The 19,526-nt window shown below is 36.8% G+C and overlaps 1 protein-coding gene across 1 annotated transcript in view; it reads left to right on the top strand.

The window, feature by feature from the left end:
* LOC150094751 (uncharacterized) overlaps positions 1 to 19,526 on the top strand; it is a 127,695-nt gene that overhangs the window by 47,734 nt on the left and 60,435 nt on the right. The window lies entirely within an intron of this gene.

Below are 19,526 nucleotides of genomic sequence, written 5' to 3'. Positions count from 1 at the left end.
TTCTTGGATTTAAGTCATTTAAAAAATATAAGACTTATTGATAAACTGACCGTAGATTTTTAATTTGTACGTATGTTCTTACAATATTGCCTACCAGTTTCGCTAGTAACTGACTAGCTTTTTCAAGGCTTGCACAGTACAAAAAATTGATAAATGCAAAAAAGGTTTAAGAATACAAAACACGTTAGTACCTGTTAAGTAGCTAAGGTAACATGTTCGTGTGACATCATCATCATCATCATCAAATTCCTGCCATGTACCCTCAAGGGGTGTACAGGATATGACAGTACTACATGAAAAAATTACATCATTACTAACTTCCTATCTACAATTTTCCTCCAAATCAGTCTGTTACTTGACAAGACTCCAATATTATCAGATCTTATATTTCTAGCGTCTAAGGCACTTTGTACCGTATCAATCCACCTATATCTTGGTCTTCCTCTGGGTCGTTTTCCTGCCAACCTGGCAGAGAACACTTGTTTTGCTAATCTTTCCTCTCCCATTCTATTTAAGTGACCATACCATCTGAGATTAGCTCTGCTAACGCATTCCTGGATGCTGACAATGTCAAGTTCTTTCCTAATATCCTCATTTTTAATATGATATTGCCATTGATGCCATCTGTTCACGCCTCTAATCTTTCTCAGAACTCTCATATCTGCGGTCTCTAGTCTTTGGTCAAGTGTTTTACTTCTGACCCAGCTCTCAGATCCATAAGTTAAAATTGGTTTGAACACAGTCTTGTATACAGCTAATTTAGTGTTCTGACTAATTTCTTTCTTATTCCATATGAATTTATTCAATTGACTTCCCACGATACCAGCTTTGCTGATTCTGTTGTCTATTTCTATATTTAGTTTACCATCTTCAGTAAAAATTGTGCCTAAGTAGCTGAAATGTTTTACTTGTTCCACAGGTTCTCCATTCACAACACAGTTCACATTTTCAATGATTCTGCCTATTTTCATTGTCTTTGTCTTTTTATTGCTGACCTTCATACCATATCTATTACAACAGCTATTCAATTTAGTCAGAGAATCTTGCAGACTTGTAGCGGATTTATTTAGAAGTATAACATCATCCGCATAAAGCAAAGAGCTGACATTAACATCTCCAATTTTGATATCAGGTTTAATATCACATTCCTTCATAATGTGATCCATATAGATAATGAATAACAGAGGGGATAATGTACATCCTTGTCTCACACCAGATTTACCATTAAACCATCTTCCTGTACTTCCTTCAATTCTAACTGCTGACTCACAACTCAAATAAAGACTAAGTATTGCTTGATATAATGCCCCATTGACACCATATAACTGCAGCGTATTGAATAGCTTCTCTCTTGGCACCTTGTCATATGCCTTTTCCAAATCGACAAAACTTAAATACAGATCTTTGTTATATTCCCATGCTTTCTCGACTATTTGTCGTAAAGTGAAGATATGATCCTGACAGCCTCTATTTGGCCTGAATCCAGCTTGTTCTTCACCAAGCTTTTCTTCCACAATTCTTCTCAACCATTTCTCAAGTATACTTGCATAGATCTTGCCAGGAACACTCAGTAGGGTAATACCTCTGTAATTCTCACATTCAGTTTTATTTCCCTTTTTATATATGGGTACTATGAGAGCTCTACTCCAATCATCGGGAATTCGTCCCTCTGTCCAGGCTTTCTGAACTATGCAGTGCAGCCACTGTAAGACTCTTATACCACCATACTTCAGCATTTCTGGTCGAATATCATCTACTCCTGCTGCCTTTCCACATTTCAAACCTTTGATGGCTTTTTCTACTTCAAGTATGGATATATATTCCTGACTGCATGCCTGGTCAGTGTTTTTTATCACTGTGCTGTCATCACTGCTTGTTTCATTTAGCAGTTTTTCAAAGTAATTACTCCATACTTCAAGGATATCTTTTTCTCCTGTTTTCATTTCACCTTTATCATCTCTAATTCCTTTTACAGCACTCTTTCCTCCATTCCTAAGCTTCTTCAACAACCTCCAGAATATTTTGCCACCTTCTTGATATTTATTTTCTATATTCTTGCCAAAGTCCTCCCATGACTTTTGTTTAGCTAGTTTTACACGCCGTTTAGCTTTCTTACATTTGTCTCTGTATTCTGTAAGAGTAAAAGCTGACTTATTTGCCAGGAACTTTTGATATGCTTTCTTCTTTTCCTTCACTGCCTCTTTAACTTCCTGTGTCCACCAGGGAGTTCTGATTTTTTTATCCTTGCACACAACCTCACCACAGGCCTCTCTGGCAGAATCAATCAATGTTTCCTTCAGAGTTTGCCACTGAATCTCCAAGGTTTGATTCCTGTTCTCAAACTCTTTCATTTTCTTTTCAATAATGTTTCTGTATTTTAGTCTACAGTTCACATCTGAGAGCTGCTCAACTTTTATTCGCTTTAAAACTTTCTTACATGTTATTCTTTTCAATATGAAATTCAATTTTATCCTGCTCAAGACTAAATAGTGATCACTTCCAATTTCAAATCCTCTGTACACTCTGGTGTCCTGCACCAGGGAGAAAACATCACTATCAACAATAACATAGTCAATGAGACTTTTCTTATTCCTAGCCTCTTCTCTCCATGTGAATTTGTGCACATTTTTATGTTGGAACATGGTGTTAGTAATAACCAGTCCATGTCCTGAGCAGAAATCCAACAGATATTTGCCATTATTATTAGCTTTGCTCTTTTCTCCAAATTTTCCCAAAATATTTTTGTATGTCTCACAATCATTTCCTACTCTACTATTTAGATCCCCAACAAGGACCAACTTTTTCTTTTTCATTGTGTCAGTTGCTTTTTCTAAAGCCTCAAAAAATTCCTCCACTTCTACCTTAGTAGAACCTTCTGTGGGACCATAGGCACAAATAAGTCTCATTGTCCAGTTCCCCATTCTCATATTTGCCCACATTACTCTACTTGAGACTGACTGCCATTCAAGAAGATTAGCCTCGTATTTTGTGTTGAATACTATGGCTACTCCTTCTTTTCCTTGATTGTCATTGCCTGAATATAACATTTTGTATTTATTGCTCAGAAAGATCTCACCAGTTTTGGTCTTTTTTGTTTCAGTCACCCCTATTATGTCGATCTGGTACTTATCTAATTCCTCAGCTAGCTCCATTTCTTTGCCATTCAGGCTTCTTACGTTGATAGTACCGATCTTTAACTCTGGTGATGTTGAGTTGGGGTTTGTTTTCAGATTTGTTCCAGTAGCTGACTTTTCGCTGTTCGCCCTGGTTCCCTGGCGAAAACAACGGGGGCCTTGTTTAACCGGGCGACGCCCCAGCCGGCATGAAATTTTGTCATGTTGTACCATCATTTTTTATTTTGGTTTAACCAATAAGAATACAATTTGGTCGGCTAAATCCCAAATTGCCAGCCCATCCTCGTTCGTTCAGTATCAAAGTAGATACCCAACAGGGTGCACCACGAGAAGGTGAGGATTGGACATTAGGTCAGAAGCCCTGGTCGGTTCTCCGCATTCCTTTAAAGGCTATGTGGAGGTCTCCTCTCAGTTATACAGCTTTGACCCTTAAGCACCCCGTGTGACATGTCTGTATGAATTGTGGCTTTCTACTAAGTATCATGAACACGCGTTACATGCAAATGCGTAATATGATTATTCACGTACTGTAGTTCTGTTGAACTGCGAGAAGTAAACCTTGTCATTTGTTCTCTTGTAAAGCAACTTCTATTTTTTTCATTATTTTTGTTTTGATGACATTTCTTATAGTCTAGATTACACGACCTGGAATAATATAGACCACATGATAGAACAAAACTACGAAAAAACTTTCCAGTTAAATAAAGTCAAACAAATTAGAAAATTTGAAGAACTTTACAAGAAAAAATACCAGACACACAAAGGCCTCCCAGATAACAAAGTGATTTTCAACATGTTAAATCACTGCAAACACGAATCAGATATCCTAAAGAAAGGTTTTAACTTTTCAATCACTCCAAATTACATTCCTAAAATGGACTTTATGTGTGAAATTGAAAAAAGTCTACCCGCTACCACAAGCTGTAGCCAACGATATTAGATTCCAAATCATGATTATCCTAGCAACAGCAAAACAACCAAAACTTAATACCACTCCATATGATAGGAAAGCTATTCGGAACTTGAGGAAGAACAAAGAAATAATAATAACTAAAGCGGACAAGGGAAATGCCACTGTCATCCTAAACTCAAAAGACTATTTCAAGAAGATAAATGACTTACTATCAGACAGTTCCACTTACAAAATCCTCAACAAAGATCCTACCATGAAGAACCATAATGAGACAAACTTCCTGATCCGTAACATGAATACTTGGCCTGAAGAACTAAAAAGGAAGCTTAAATCCTCACATCCCATTACTCCTAGACTGTATGGAGCGCCTAAAGTGCATAAGGCAGAAGTGCCACTTCGTCTGATTGTAGATGGCAGGTCCTCCCTACTTACCTATTGGCTAAGCACCTGGCTAACTTACTTAAGGGAAAAATCAGACAAACAGAGTCCTACATAAAAAATTCTCAATAATTTGTTGACAAACTTAAAAACGTGAAGATTACACAAACAGACATAATGGCTAGTCTAGACATAGTATCCTTATTCACGACTGTATCAGTAGAAGAAGTCGTGAACATTATCAAAGATCTCTTTCCTGCTGATATTACAAAGATGTTCAAGCACTGCCTACAATCAAATTTCTTCAAAGTTAACAAAAAGATATACCAACAATTAGAAGGCCTAGCCATGGGCAGCCCTCTGTCACTACCATGTGCAGACCTTTTCATGGAGAAATTTGAAAATGAAATCTTCACGAACATTACTCCTAAACCTTCAATATGGTGGAGATATGTGGATGATATCTTCATCATATGGTAGGACAACATGGAAAACCTACATATGTTTGTCAATAGAATCAACTCACTCCACAATAAAATCAAATTTACTCTAGAAGTAGAAAACAACGAACAACTACACTTCTTGGACATACTAGTTAAAAGACAAGATAACAATTTCAAACTGTCCATTTACAAAAAACCTATGGACACTGGACGATATCTACATTACTCTTCAAACCATCATAGGTCACATAAACAGAGCATCATCTACATGTTGAGAAATCGAGCCAGAAACTTTATCTCCGACGATGAAGAAGTTCAGACAGAACTGTCCCAAATAGCTATAACACTATCGCAAAATGGTTATCCTCAAAACATCAACAAATTTCTATACAAAATTAACCAACAAGAAAGAACAGTCTCCCAGCAAATTTCAACAGCAGTCATCCCCTTTATGGGTTCAATTTCCACCATAATTGCGAGATTGTTAAAAGCCCATAACATCAGGGTTGTATTTAAACCAACTACTAGCATCAGACAGGTTCTAAGATCTCCTAAGGACGGTATTCCATTTTATAAATATCCAGGTGTGTATAATATTCCATGCACATGTGGTCTTTCCTACATTGGACAAACTTTGAGAAGCCTGGAAATAAGACAGAAAGAACATGTTGGCGATGTAAATCACAACAAAACGATCACCTCCGGTTTAGCACATCACTTTTCAACTTCGAACCACACTATAGACTAGGATAACAGCTCTATGCCCTATGTAGTTGATGATTACAGACATTGATTATTCAAAGAAGTGGCAGTAGTGCTACGTACAGGCAGCAACCTAAACAGAAATCAAGGGGCCATACTGAACAATACTTGGGAAAAATCTAATTAATTCTCTCAGTTCAACAGAACTACAGTATTCAAATAATCATATTACGCATTTGCATGTAACGTGTGTTCATGATACTTAGTAGAAACCCTCAATTCATACAGACATGTCATGCGAACGTGTTACCTTAGCTATCTAACAGGTAATAACGTGTTTTGTATTCTTAAACCTTTTTTGCATTTATCAATTTTTTGTTCTGTGCAAGCCTTGAAAAAGCTAGTCAATTACTAGCGAAACCAGTAGGCAATATTGTACAAACATACGTACGAATTAAAAATCTATGGCCAGTTTATCAATAAGTCTTATATTTTTTTAACATTTTACGACCAAAAATATGTATAATTTAAGTCGTTTAAGTTATTTATCATTTGAAAACAGCCACCACTGGTTTCCTTTTTAGATATGTTAGTCACCAAACTCCCAGAGAATTCTCCATTACTTTTTTCTGGTACAGTACACAATGGTATAAGTATCAGCACCTTTGTTAACAGTGGCATGTCATAATAGATGTGCAGTACATTTATAAATCTGTAAGATTCAGTAATTTTTTATAGATACTATTATTATTATTATTACAAGAGACTTCCTGGTAGATAGGGACTCATCGAGGGAGGCCACATATCATTCATACCACATCATACCTTCTCTTGAATTTATTCACACTAGCTGCACTGCTTTATGAGAGAAAAATGGACCTCTCATCCCTTTCTTCACTAATTTATTTTCAGTTTCCATGAATGCCCTTTTGTTCTCTCTTCACCCTTCGATAAAATGAAAAATTCCATCTACTCATATCCTGTAAAACCCTTTCACAAGTGTGCAGGTCTGTTATAACACCCTGTCATTCTCCTGTCTGCTAGCATCTGCAGCACACATATTCTCCATCTCTCCTGATAATCTACACCCTGCAGTCCCGATATGATCTTTATCACTCTCCTTTGCATCCTCTTCACTTCATATCATCACTCCAGAAACTAAGATACCAGATCTGCACACAGTACAGAATGACTTCCTTTTTCCTTGCATGTTAAGATTCATTTTAGCATTGCACTTATCTATTCACCTCTATTTGCAGTCTTTGCTATTTGGTTCCTGAAAAACTCCCAAGTTCCCTAGCCTGGTCAGTTTCTTCTAGTGTAATCCTGCCAGTAATGATATCTCATTACACCAAAGTGCATAACTTAACATTTACTAACACTGAACTGATAGCCGTTTTCACATACCCACAGTTCTAGCTTATTCAAATCATTCTGCAAGTACTGCACATCATGTACATACATCAGACATGGGCAACCTTTCCTGGTTCGGGGGCCAAATTATCATTCTTTCTCCGAGTCAAGGGCCAGACCAAATTATTAAATGAATTAAAACAAGTTGCTACTTCATATTTCATTTATTTATAATATAATGAACGACATAACAATATAATGTGAAGATTGGCCTTGTACTTCAACTACGAGACTATCAATATTGACGTTAATATTACTTAAGGATAATCACATAGAATTTTCGAGGTTTCCGTCTGTTATTCTTTTCGAGGTTTCCGTCTGTCCGAATTTTTGATTTATTGTATTTCATCCTCGAAAAAAACTGTTCACACATATATGTGCTGCCGAAAAGACAAATGATTTTTCTTAAATAGGCGCGTAAATTTGTATATTTTTCTTCCACCAAATAAAATTTATAAAAATCTGTCAAAGCAATGTTGTTAAATTGTGATTTTAGCACTAAATCCACCTGAAGCTCAATAAGTTCCATTTGTAAGTTTTCTAGCTCATTATTTACATCAGCATCCATCGGACAAGCAAATATAGCGAATGTGGAGTCTTTGTTTTTGAAGTCGGCAAACCTTGTATCAAATTGCTCTATTAGTGCCTTCAGTTCATCTCCATAGCAATTATAAGGGATATTTTTATGCGTTGCTAGAGTAGGAAAATGATAACAATTTTTAGCTCTTATCTGACTTTCCAACAATCGTAGTTTATTACAAAAAGCTTTGACGTGTCCATACAGTTCATGAACCAATTGTCCTTGTTTTTGCAATTTAAGATTTAGTTAGTTTAGGTATCTGGTGACATCTACAAGGAATTCTGAATCACACACCCACTCATCATCTTTTACTTGGTTAATTGTGTTTCCTTTTATGTCTGTAAAATCTGCAATGTCTTGTCTCAGATCATAAAATCATTTTAACATTTTACTTTTACTCAACCACCTCACTTCACAATAATAAGACACATCTTCATAATCCGAAAATAGGTCTGCCAAATACTCCTTAAATTGGCAGTGATTAAGTGCACGTGACTTAATAAAGTTAATACTGGCTACTACAACTTCCATAACATTTGTGAATTTAATTGATTTTGCACACAGATTTTGTTGGTGGATAATGCAGTGAAAATTTGTTAAATTTTCCGGATGGATCTGTAGTTCTATTGCTCTTTCATGAACTATTCCAATAAATCCCTTCTGTGCACCAACCATTGCAAGAGCTCCATCAGTGCATATGCCAGATAGTGAACTCCATTTAAGCCCAAATCTCTCGAAGACCGTGTTGACTGTTTCAAATATATCTTCACTGGTGGTCGTTCCTTTTAACGGCCGAAGCGCCAATAATTCTTTTGTGATGTTGAAATCTACATCAACTCCTTGAATAAATATTGCTAGTGCTGTATCGGAGGCATCGGTGCTGTCATCCAAAGCAATTGAAAATGCTTCCAATCTAGCAATCTTCTCTTTTAAACTTTTTTTGATATCATCAGCCATAATTTCTATCCGTCGGACAACAGTACGTCTCGACAAACAAATATTCTCAAAGTCTCTTTTATTTTCAGGACATATTATATTTGCAACATCCAGCAGACATTCTTTGATAAATTCTCCTTCACCAAATGACTTAGAATGCTTAGCGATTTTTTCGCTTACCACAAAGCTGGCTTTGACAATGCTGTGGTGCTGCGTTCTTTTCTTGTTGAACATTTGCTGCTGGGTATCCAAGTTCTTCTTCAACTTCTATATTTCATCTTTTCTTAGTTGTCCATCAATTTTTGGGTGATCCACATGTCTCGAAGTAAAGTGTCTCTTCAAGTTGTATTCTTTGTTGACGAATACAGATTCATTGCACAACAAACATACAGGCAAACCTTTATTCAGAATAAAATAATAATCCTCCATCCAGTTGTCTTGAAATTGATGATTCTCTGCATCTACTTTTCTTTTTTTTGCAATAAACCCTGACAGTAATAGTGGTCAGCAGTAGATAGCGTTGGTGTAGTTGGCATTGGTGTGGTGGAGACCGAGCTGTAGAGTAGACGCCCTCTCTCGATGAGCCTTTGGACTCCCTGGAGGTGACAAATAATAATAATATCAAGATTTTGCTGCAGAAACAAATTTTGCTTTGTCTGCAGGAAACATTAAAACTGAGTGACGACACTAAGAAATTTCATTGTTGAATGCAACGACTGAATTGGAGATGGTCCTACTCATAGTGGAGTACCTATCCTAGTGGCAGTCATACTCATTTTTCATCATGTCCAGCTTAATACTATGAAGGCAGTAGCAATTTGCTTATCCATTGGATTTCTTAGTACAGTATGTTCAACATGTTTTCTGCTAGGTTTTAAACTTTTGCAGTCAAATATATGCCCCACAGAACCTTGCACATCCACTTCACTAACATCTTTGGCTTCAACTCCAACCTTAATAGCGTCCACTATTAAGGTTGGAGAACTATCAACACTTCCAAAACAGAGTTTGAAAGAGCAAAAAGCAGGAAACTTTCAGCTGAGCCTTTTGGTCTTTTGTCAAAGCAGTTGGTCGTAACTTTCGTTTTTATCACCCACAGAAAAAAACAATCTCCTGGCTAATCTCACTTTGCTTCCATCTTCAGTCTAGTAGACCCCCACCTACTCTCTTTGGCAGAAACTCAAATCTCACCCCACCTCCAGCACTACACATCTCAACCTTCCAAACTGCACACTCTTTAACACCTTTCGACCCAAGGGTAGCGTCTGCACATATATCCGCTCTGACATACCTGGTCAGAGAGCACCCACCTTAGAATCGCCCAACTTTGATGTTCTTTGGTTGAAAATATCGCTCCCTTAATGTCACCAACCACTCTGAGTTCTTTCATTTTCCCTCCTTAAAAATTCATTTTCTCCATTCCTATTTTCCCAACAGTGAAATCATCCTCCTAGGAGATTTTAATGTCCACAACGCCAACTGGCTTTCCTCCACTTGTACAGATCTTGCAAGCAGAGATGCTGAAACGTGTGCCATCACTAACGATCTTACACAAATCGTTCACATGCCAACCAGATACTCCAAACACCCTAGATCTCTTCCTCATCAATGATCCTTCCAAACACACAGTGAATATAGTGAGCCAATTGGATAATTCTAACCACAATCTAGTGCTCATCTCCTCCCCATGCAACAATGCTTACACAGCCACTCCCACACATGAGTGGTTTGTCATTATAACAGTGCCAAGTGGGACAGCCTCCCTCTGTGACTTCTTTCCCATGGTTGGAATATCATTTCCTGTCTTCCAACCCAAACATATCACCAAATCCTCACTGGCATGGAAACATACATTCCGCAAACTACTCTGAATTACCATCCCCTAACTAAACCCTGGTTCTCTAAAAGATGTGTCAACTGTACTCCTTTAGTGCTTATACTCAAGCTTGAAATAAAAGCAAGAAAACTATCAACACTTCCAAAACAGAATTTGAAAGAGCAAAAAGCAGGAAACTTGCAGCTGAGCCTTTTGGTCTCTTGCCAAAGCAATTAGTCATAACTTTTGCCCAACACTATTCCCACCCCCTATCGTACCAAGATGGCTCTATTGCATCATCACCCACAGGGAAAAAAGCTAATCTCCTTGCTTTACGCTTTGCCTCCAATGCACGCATAACTGACAATGGCAAATGCCCCCCTATATCTTTTTGTCAGAAAGAGATCCAAAAAATATTGTCTAAATTAGACACAAAAAAAAGTCTCCTGGCCGTGATGGCATTCCTTCAATTGCATTGATGGTTTGTGCACCAGAACTGACTCCTATTCTATGTAACTTGTATATACACTCTCTTACTCCACTGGTGTCTATCCCACAGTCTGGAAACTAGCATACAGAAACCCATTCCCAAGAAGGGCAACATCACTGCTATTTATCTACTGCCCTATCTCACTCAACTCAGTCCTATCTAAAGTAATGGAGAACACCATCAATTCCCAACTCCTACACTATCTTGAAGGCACCCAGCTAATAAACGATCACCAGTATGAATTCCATCGCTGCCGATCAACAGGAGATCTGTTCACATATATCGCTCATCTCTTGACAAATGCCATGGATAAGTTTGGTAAATCTCAAGTGGTTGCACTTGATATCTCCAAAGCTTTTGACTGAGTCTAGCACAAAGGCTTACTAAGCAAACTCCCATCATTTGGTCTGTCTCAGAACCTCTGCAGTTGGATTGCCAGCTTTCTGTCTGGATGCACACCATGTGTGATGATAGATGGTTCCTTATCCTTCACCATTTAACTAATGCCAGGGTTCTGTTCTCTCACCAGTCCTCTTCCTTCTATATATCAATAACTTACTTCACTTGACCTCCAACCCAATACACAGTTTTACAGATGACAGCACATTGCACTCCTCTCTTTCATTTGATAAACCTTACTCAATACAACTCACCTCAACCTGCAAAACATCAACCACTACTGCCCTCGTCTCTGATCACAAAGTCATCCTCATCCTCCAGTGGGGACTCAGATAATCTTATCAATTTCTGTGTTAGTAAAACCTAGTTCTGTTTTATTTCTCACAAAAAAAGAACAATTTTCTCCAAGTATTATTTTTGATGACACTCAAATTTCCAAACAAGATGAGATCTCTCTTCTTGGAATTACCTTGATATCAAGCCTCTCCTGGCATAAACACATCACAACAATTGCATCCTCAGCTTCTAAAAAAACTAGGATTTCTCTTTTGCTGTTAACCTTATACAAATCACAAATCTACCCAGTTATCAAATACTGCTCTCACATTTCAAGTGTGGTTCCTAAGAGCTCCCTCAAATGCTTAACTCAATACAGAGGAGAGCAATTAGATTGATTAATGACCCATCTCTTAACAAACTCATTCCTCTCAATTTCTCACAGATGTTTGGTTTCTGCAATTTGTGTATTCTAAAAATATTAACAAATGTTCATCTTAAATAACATCAATAATTCCCCCCCCCCCCCACACACACACGCTAAGCCCATTGAAACATATGCAGTTGCCTCTTCATTGTACACATTGAAACCCACAGAACAAATTTCTTCTCCTCCTCCTTTATCCCTGCTACTGCCATATTGTGGAACAGTCTTCTCCTGATGTGCTTCGCAAGGAATACAATATAAAGGCTTTTAAATCAAATGTAAACAAATTTCTCCTTTCCCACATACAGTACTAATGTACTATAGGTTGATCCAACCTCTTTTATATGGACTCAACATAAAAAAATAAATAAATAAATAAGATGGAGCTTGATATTGAGTGAATGCTTGAGACAGTATGACTTCTCCATTATTAATAATGAAGTCAGTACCTTCTTTCGTATGTCTACCTGATCATATTCTGAAATAGATCTTACAGTCTGCTCCCCTGCCATTTTTCCACTCCTCATGTGGGATGTCGAAGAGAACATCTATGGAAGCCTATCATTTAATTGTTATTTGCACTATGTCTTCACAGGAACCATGTTCACCCACATGGAAAATGGACTAGGCTGACTGGAATATTTTTTCTTGCCTTGCAAAATTTAATACTGAAGTAGGCAGCCAGGCACCTATCAGTGAAGTATTCATTGTATTGTCTAGGCAGCAACAGTTGCGTTTCTGAAAACATCAGGTTAATTTCCACTCTGTTGAATGCCTTGGTTCAACCCAGAGTACCAAGCAATCAAAAAAGATCAAGATAGAGCATGATATATATTTCATAGATACCTTACCACAACAGACTTAATAGCCTTTAAACATGCTTGGGAGATGTCAGAGTAAATTGGATTCACGAATCCAATTTACATCATTAGTTAATGAAATAACCAGTGCAAATTAAGGAGTAACTAAAAAGGGCTCTTTTATTGTCTTGCCTTAGTGCAGTAGGTCCTGATTACATCCATTATGAGATGATAAAACATCTTCCATGGATCTCCTGCTCTTATTGCTATCCCAAAACCAAGACCAGATCCAACAAAAGCAAACAGTTATCGACTATTGCTGACTAGCTGTTTTTGTAACATTGAGTAAAAACAATAAATGCAATGCTTCTCCAGTGCTTAGAAAACAACAAACTTCTTTCCAACACACAGTGTGGCTTTCATAGACACTGATAAACATTGAACCATTTTGTCCATTTAGAAATGCATGAGAGATACTTTCCTGAAACGAGAACATGTGGTTTCAGTCTTCTTTGACATGGAAAAAAACTTATGACGCAGCTTGGAGATGTGGCATATTAAAAGACCTCTTTAGTCTTGGTCTCAAGGGATACCTTCCTGTTTTTATTAAAAACTTTCTGTCCAGCCAACTCTCAAGTCCAAGTAGGAAGCACATTATCTCAGCAACATCAAGAAGAGGATGTTCCTCAAGACTGTCTCAAGTGCGACACTCTAGTAGGCAATGCTCTTTATGTTGATGACTTCACAGTTTATTGTTACTCCTGCTATATGAGGGTAAATGAAAGACAACTTTGGTATGCAATCAACCATGTCTCTTTGTGGGCTCTTAATAATGGGTTCAGGTTTTTAGCAGAAAATAACTGTCTGTGTACACTTCTGTTGAAAATCTAGCTATCCTACAACCACATTATTCTGATTTAAACATGGGGTGAAGTATTATTCCAGTAGCACCAGAGGCCAAGTTCTTGGGATTCATCTTTGGGGGGGGGGGGGGAGTTTCCATTCCTTGCACAGATTTGTCAACTTAGGGAAAAGTGTAAAAAAAAAAAATAAAAAATAAAAAAAAGCCTTTAAATATCCTTTACACTCTGTCTTCTACTGAATGGCGTGCTGATCGATGTTGCTTCTTCCACCATGGGTCTTGGATTTACAGTTCTTCAAGGAAGGGCTATCAGGCAGGACAAGGAAAAGTTTTATACTAATAAATTATACAAGGATGTTTAAAATTATTATAAATTATAATAATAAAAGAATGTTTTGTTTAGTTCATGACCTATAGCATAAGTTTGAGTGCAAATCAAATGTCATCAAAGACAGGAATGGAGCAGTACTAACAGAAGAACTGGAAATCAAAAACAGATGGAAAGAATACTGTGGGATACTCTACAACAGAGAAAATAAAGAAAATTTTTATGGGGGGGGAGGGGGCCTCTCACCAGAAAAATTTTGATTTGGAATCTCCTCCACTTAGACATGAGGTTGAAAGAGCAGTTAAACAGCTTAATAGCAATAAGGCCCTGGGTGCAGATGGAATACCAGCAGAGTTAATTGAGGCTACATGGGATGAAGGGATAACAGTGTTTCATAGATTGATTACGAGATATGGAAGACAGGATCATGGCCTACAGATGGGAAGAAATAAGTTTTCATACCACTACATAAAAAGGGAAATATGAAGGATTGCGAGAACTATTAGTTTAATATCTCATGCAAGCAAGATTTTATTCAAGATCATTCTAAATAGGATTGAGGCAGAACAAACAGGTTTTAGGAAAGGTAAGGATACCAGAGATCTTTTCTATGATCTGTCTTAGACAGATCATATAAAAGTATAAAGAATTTAGACTCCCTATGTGTTTCATAGACTACTTTAAAGTTTTGACTGTTCAGCATTTGAAACTGGAAAGTAATGAAAAGAATGAGTTTTCCTCAGCACCATCAGGCTGATTGCTAACTTGTACAGGAAGCAAGAAGCCACGTGTGAACAGGTGTTGGATTAACTGATTGGAAAGGGAGTTAACTACTTTCTCCTCACTTGTTTAGTATCTATGCTGAGGACATCATGTGTGGAGCATTGGATGAGCTCTAGACAGGAATTAGGATAGGTGGTAGATTGATCAGTAATCTGAGGTATGCTGATGATACAGTACTCCTCTGTAATAATAAGGAAGAACTGGGACAAATTCTTCATAAAGTTAACAAAATCAGTAAGAACAGAGGACTTCAGCTCAATCCTAGCAAGACAAAGATTATGGTTTCCAAAGGAATTACAGACAGGGAAGCTCTTGAGAAAAGTGTACCTTAATGGTGAAAGAATTGATGAAGCCTGCAAGTTCAAGTACCTGACAGTACCTTGAAAAGAGGAAGGGGTAGACCTTCAGTGAGATGGATAGATGATGTGTCTGGAGTGACTGATCTTCAGAGAGTTGAAGCCTCCAGAAAAGCATATGACAGGACCACCTGGTGAGGACTAGTGTGGAACATCACCAAGGAAAGGAATGACCATGTGGCATCTGACGTCCACTGATAATGGACCTAGTAAGTCCTTCATTTTGAACAATTGAGTATCGCATGTTATCCAAAGCAGTCATTTCAGCTAGGGCATATTAATGTAATGATTTCGTGCATTTGTCGCATACATACCATTTTTCAAATATTTCTATAACATCAAATAACATTTGTTGTACTTTCAGTTCTCAGATACCATGATAGCACTTCACATGAGGGGAATGAAATTTTTACTAATCTAGTTGAGCCATATACACTCAAGCAGATGTTATCAAACTGCATGATGTTTTTAACTTTTTAAAAATAATTAATTTTTATAAGCACATTTGATTATGAATTCCAATTTTGTGTAGATATTGCATTGCTTGATTTATAATTTTTTTTTAAAATTGCTTTTTGTACAGAACATGTTAATACAAATTTGGGTCTGCCTACTCACTGATGAGACCTCAACAAAGGTCGAAACCGGTCTGGGTTGTGACCCCCCCCCCCCCAATAATGTATAACATCATACATCTCCTAGGAGATGTGTTTTACGTTATGGGTAATACTAAGGATAGTGATCAGAGCTTATCCCACCTTTACTACTAGTTGCCCCTGTCATGAAAGGTTTTCTTATGCTTGGATCCCCGAAACTTTTATAGTTTCTATCTATATTCGGCATGAAACTCTTGCAGTTTTCTCTATTCGGCTTTGATATAATGTTGGATTCAATATCCACTTAATTTAAATAATTATGTTATTTGTTAATTTATTGCATTACCTTGCGTACTGCTGTAACCTTTGCTTTGGTGCCATATAATCTTTGCTGTCCTTGCACTAATAAACCATAAAGAATTTTTTACAATTTGATGTGGCTTTATTTCATTCAAAATCTGTTTCTCACCTGTTTTCTTAGATGCACACTGCATCAAGATTTGCTGACCATGAAGTTCATGAACTTTTACAGATTTCAAGAGGGTACAAACATTGTAAACAGTTATAATGAATGGGTTTCTCCAGAGTTGATGTTCTGAGTGCCTACCTCTTCCTACTTTAGCTTGTGGACTTTTGTGAAGGGTTTCACCAACAGGCTTCATAACTTCTCTTTGAGAAAAAGAAATGGCAGTTGCTTTGCATGATTTTTTTGAATCACTTATTCCCTCTGTAATCATCAAAAAATCCACATATTGGGTGATTGGCCCTGGCATGCTTCACCAGCCATGCTAGCCTACTGGAAGTATTCCCCCAGAGGCACTAACTGAGATGTGTGATTAGGTTTTACACCCCCCCCCCCCCCGAATAAATAAATTTATATGGAATAATAGAGAAATTAGTCAAAACACTAAACTAGCCTGAACACTATCTTTTATCTTGTATACAAGATAACTTGTAGATCTAAGAGCTCTGTTAGAAATGAAGCAGATCAAAGACTGGAAACTTCAGATTTGTGAGTACTGAGAAAGATTATAGAAGTAAACAGATAGCATCAATGGCAGTATTGATATTAAAAATGGGGATATTGGGGGGGGGGGAATGTGACATTGTTATCATTCAGAAATGTGCTAGCAGAGCTAATCTAAAGTGATATGGTCACTTAAATAGAATGGAGTGGGAAGGTTAGTAAAATAAGATTATATTATCCTGGAAAAGAATAGCAGGAAAAAGACCAAGAGGAAGACAACGATCTTCCTCTTGGTCTTTTTGTCTTCCTCTTACCTTTCTGTCTTCTTCTTTGGTAAGAAGTGCCTCATAATAAGACAGAAAGGTAACATCTGATAATATTGGAATCTTGATAGATAACAGATTTATTTGTAGGAAATTGTTATTAAGAAGGTAGTAATGATGTAATTATTAAAAGAACATGTAAGACCACAGTAATAACTTTTAATTAATAAATCATAATGATTGTCTCTCTCTCTCGAAGATCTGGGTGACTTATTTTATGTAATCATTAAAAAATCAATTATCTTAAATATTAATTATTATTTTCTATCATTTCCTAGCACGCGGCAACAGTGTATTTTAATAGGTGATCCACCGAATGTTCGTTACTTATATTCCATTCCTATAACTGTTTATAACACTGAAGATTTACTATTAGTTTTAGTATGAAATATCTGTACCTTATTAATTAAAAGTTATTACTGTGGTCTTACATGTTCTTTTAATAATTATACTATGCCACAGGTACCTGTAAAAATAAGTAATGATGTAACTTTTTAATGTAGTAGTATCATGATATTCTGTATATCCCCTGAGGGTGCTTGTCAGGAATTTGATTATAGATTTTTTTCAACATCTTTTTCTTAATTTTGCAATGTGCTCTTCATAGGCATCATTGATTTGATTATATTATTATTCTTTTCTGTATATATATTTTGAAACTAAACTTTTTGTTTATTCAATCCATTTATACTTTGATTTAATTCTTTCTTTCTTATTATTCTTCAGATTCTTCTTTGAGTACTATAAAAATAATATTCTAATACCAGTATTCCTATATATAGTTTTTTCATCATTCATCATAATGCTAAATATGGATATAAACCTTATGATGTATTCTGGTCTGATTTCTAATCTGTCTCTTTATGTGTCTGCCTAGCCTTCTCTTCTCAGCTAGTTTATATTTTATTAATTGTTTAGAATATTGGGTGTTGGCCATTCGGTTTACATGTTCCAACCAATTTTGTTTTTATTTCTTTGTTTTTCTTCTAGTGATTTTATTTTTAATTACTTAAAATTAAAAAAAAAAAATTTTTTTTTATTATTTTTATTTTTTTTGTGTCTAATAATGTATATTTTGCAGTTCTCACCAATCTCATTGGTGCTTAAGGGTCAAAGCTGTATAACTGAGAGGAGATCTCCACATAGCCTTTAAAGGAATGCGAAGAACCGACCAGGGCTTCTGACCTAATGTCCAATCCTCACCTTCTCGTGGTGCACCCTGTTGGGTATCTACTTTGATACTGAACGAACAAGGATGGGCTGGCAATTTGGGATTCAGCTGACCAAATTGTATTCTTATTGGTTAAACCAAAATAAAAAAAATGATGGTACAACATGACAAAATTTCATGCTGGCTGGGGCGTCACCCGGTTAAACAAGGCCCCCGTTGTTTTCGCCAGGGAACCAGGGCGATCAGCGAAAAGTCAGCTACTGGAACAAATCTGAAAACAAACCCCAACTCAACATCACCAGAGTTAAAGATCGGTACTATCAACGTAAGAAGCCTGAATGGCAAAGAAATGGAGCTAGCTGAGGAATTAGATAAGTACCAGATTGACATAATAGGAGTGACTGAAACAAAAAAGACCAAAACTGGTGAGATCTTTCTGAGCAATAAATACAAAATGTTATATTCAGGCAATGACAATCAAGGAAAAGAAGGAGTAGCCATAATATTCAACACAAAATACGAGGCTAATCTTCTTGAATGGCAGTCAGTCTCAAGTAGAGTAATGTGGGCAAATATGAGAATGGGGAACTGGACAATGAGATTTATTTGTGCCTATGGTGCCACAGAAGGTTCTACTAAGTGTAGAAGTGGAGGAATTTTTTGAGGCTTTAGAAAAAGCAACTGACACAATGAAAAAGGAAAAGTTGGTCCTTGTTGGGGATCTAAATAGCAGAGTAGGAAATGATTGTGAGACATACAAAAATATTTTGGGAAAATTTGGAGAAAAGAGCAAAGCTAATAATAATGGCAAATATCTGTTGGATTTCTGCTCAGGACATGGACTGGTTATTACTAACACCATGTTCCAACATAAAAATGTGCACAAATTTACATGGAGAGAAGAGGATAGGAATAAGAAAAGTCTCATTGACTATGTTATTGTTGATAGTGATGTTTTCTCCTTGGTGCAGGACACCAGAGTGTACAGAGGATTTGAAATTGGAAGTGATCACTATTTAGTCTTGAGCAGGATAAAATTGAATTTCATATTGAAAAGAATAACATGTAAGAAAGTTTTAAAGCGAATAAAAGTTGAGCAGCTCTCAGATGTGAACTGTAGACTAAAATACACAAAGATTATTGAAAAGAAAATGAAAGAGTTTGAGAACAGGAATCAAACCTTGGAGATTCAGTGGCAAACTCTGAAGAAAACATTGATTGATTCTGCCAGAGAGGCAGGTGGTGAGGTTGTGTGCAAGGATAAAAAAAAAAAACTCCCTGGTGGACACAGGAAGTTAAAGAGGCAGTGAAGGAAAAGAAGAAAGCATATCAAAAGTTCCTGGCAAATAAGTCAGCTTTTACTCTTACAGAATACAGAGACAAATGTAAGAAAGCTAAACTGTGTGTAAAACTAGCTAAACAAAAGTCATGGG

The sequence above is a fragment of the Typopeltis vanoorti genome, chromosome 21, assembly GCF_054136105.1.
Source record: "Typopeltis vanoorti isolate ZY-2024b chromosome 21, IOZ_Tvanoo_1.0, whole genome shotgun sequence".
NCBI lineage: Eukaryota > Metazoa > Arthropoda > Arachnida > Uropygi > Thelyphonidae > Typopeltis > Typopeltis vanoorti.
This window is presented reverse-complemented; position numbering and strand designations above follow the sequence as displayed.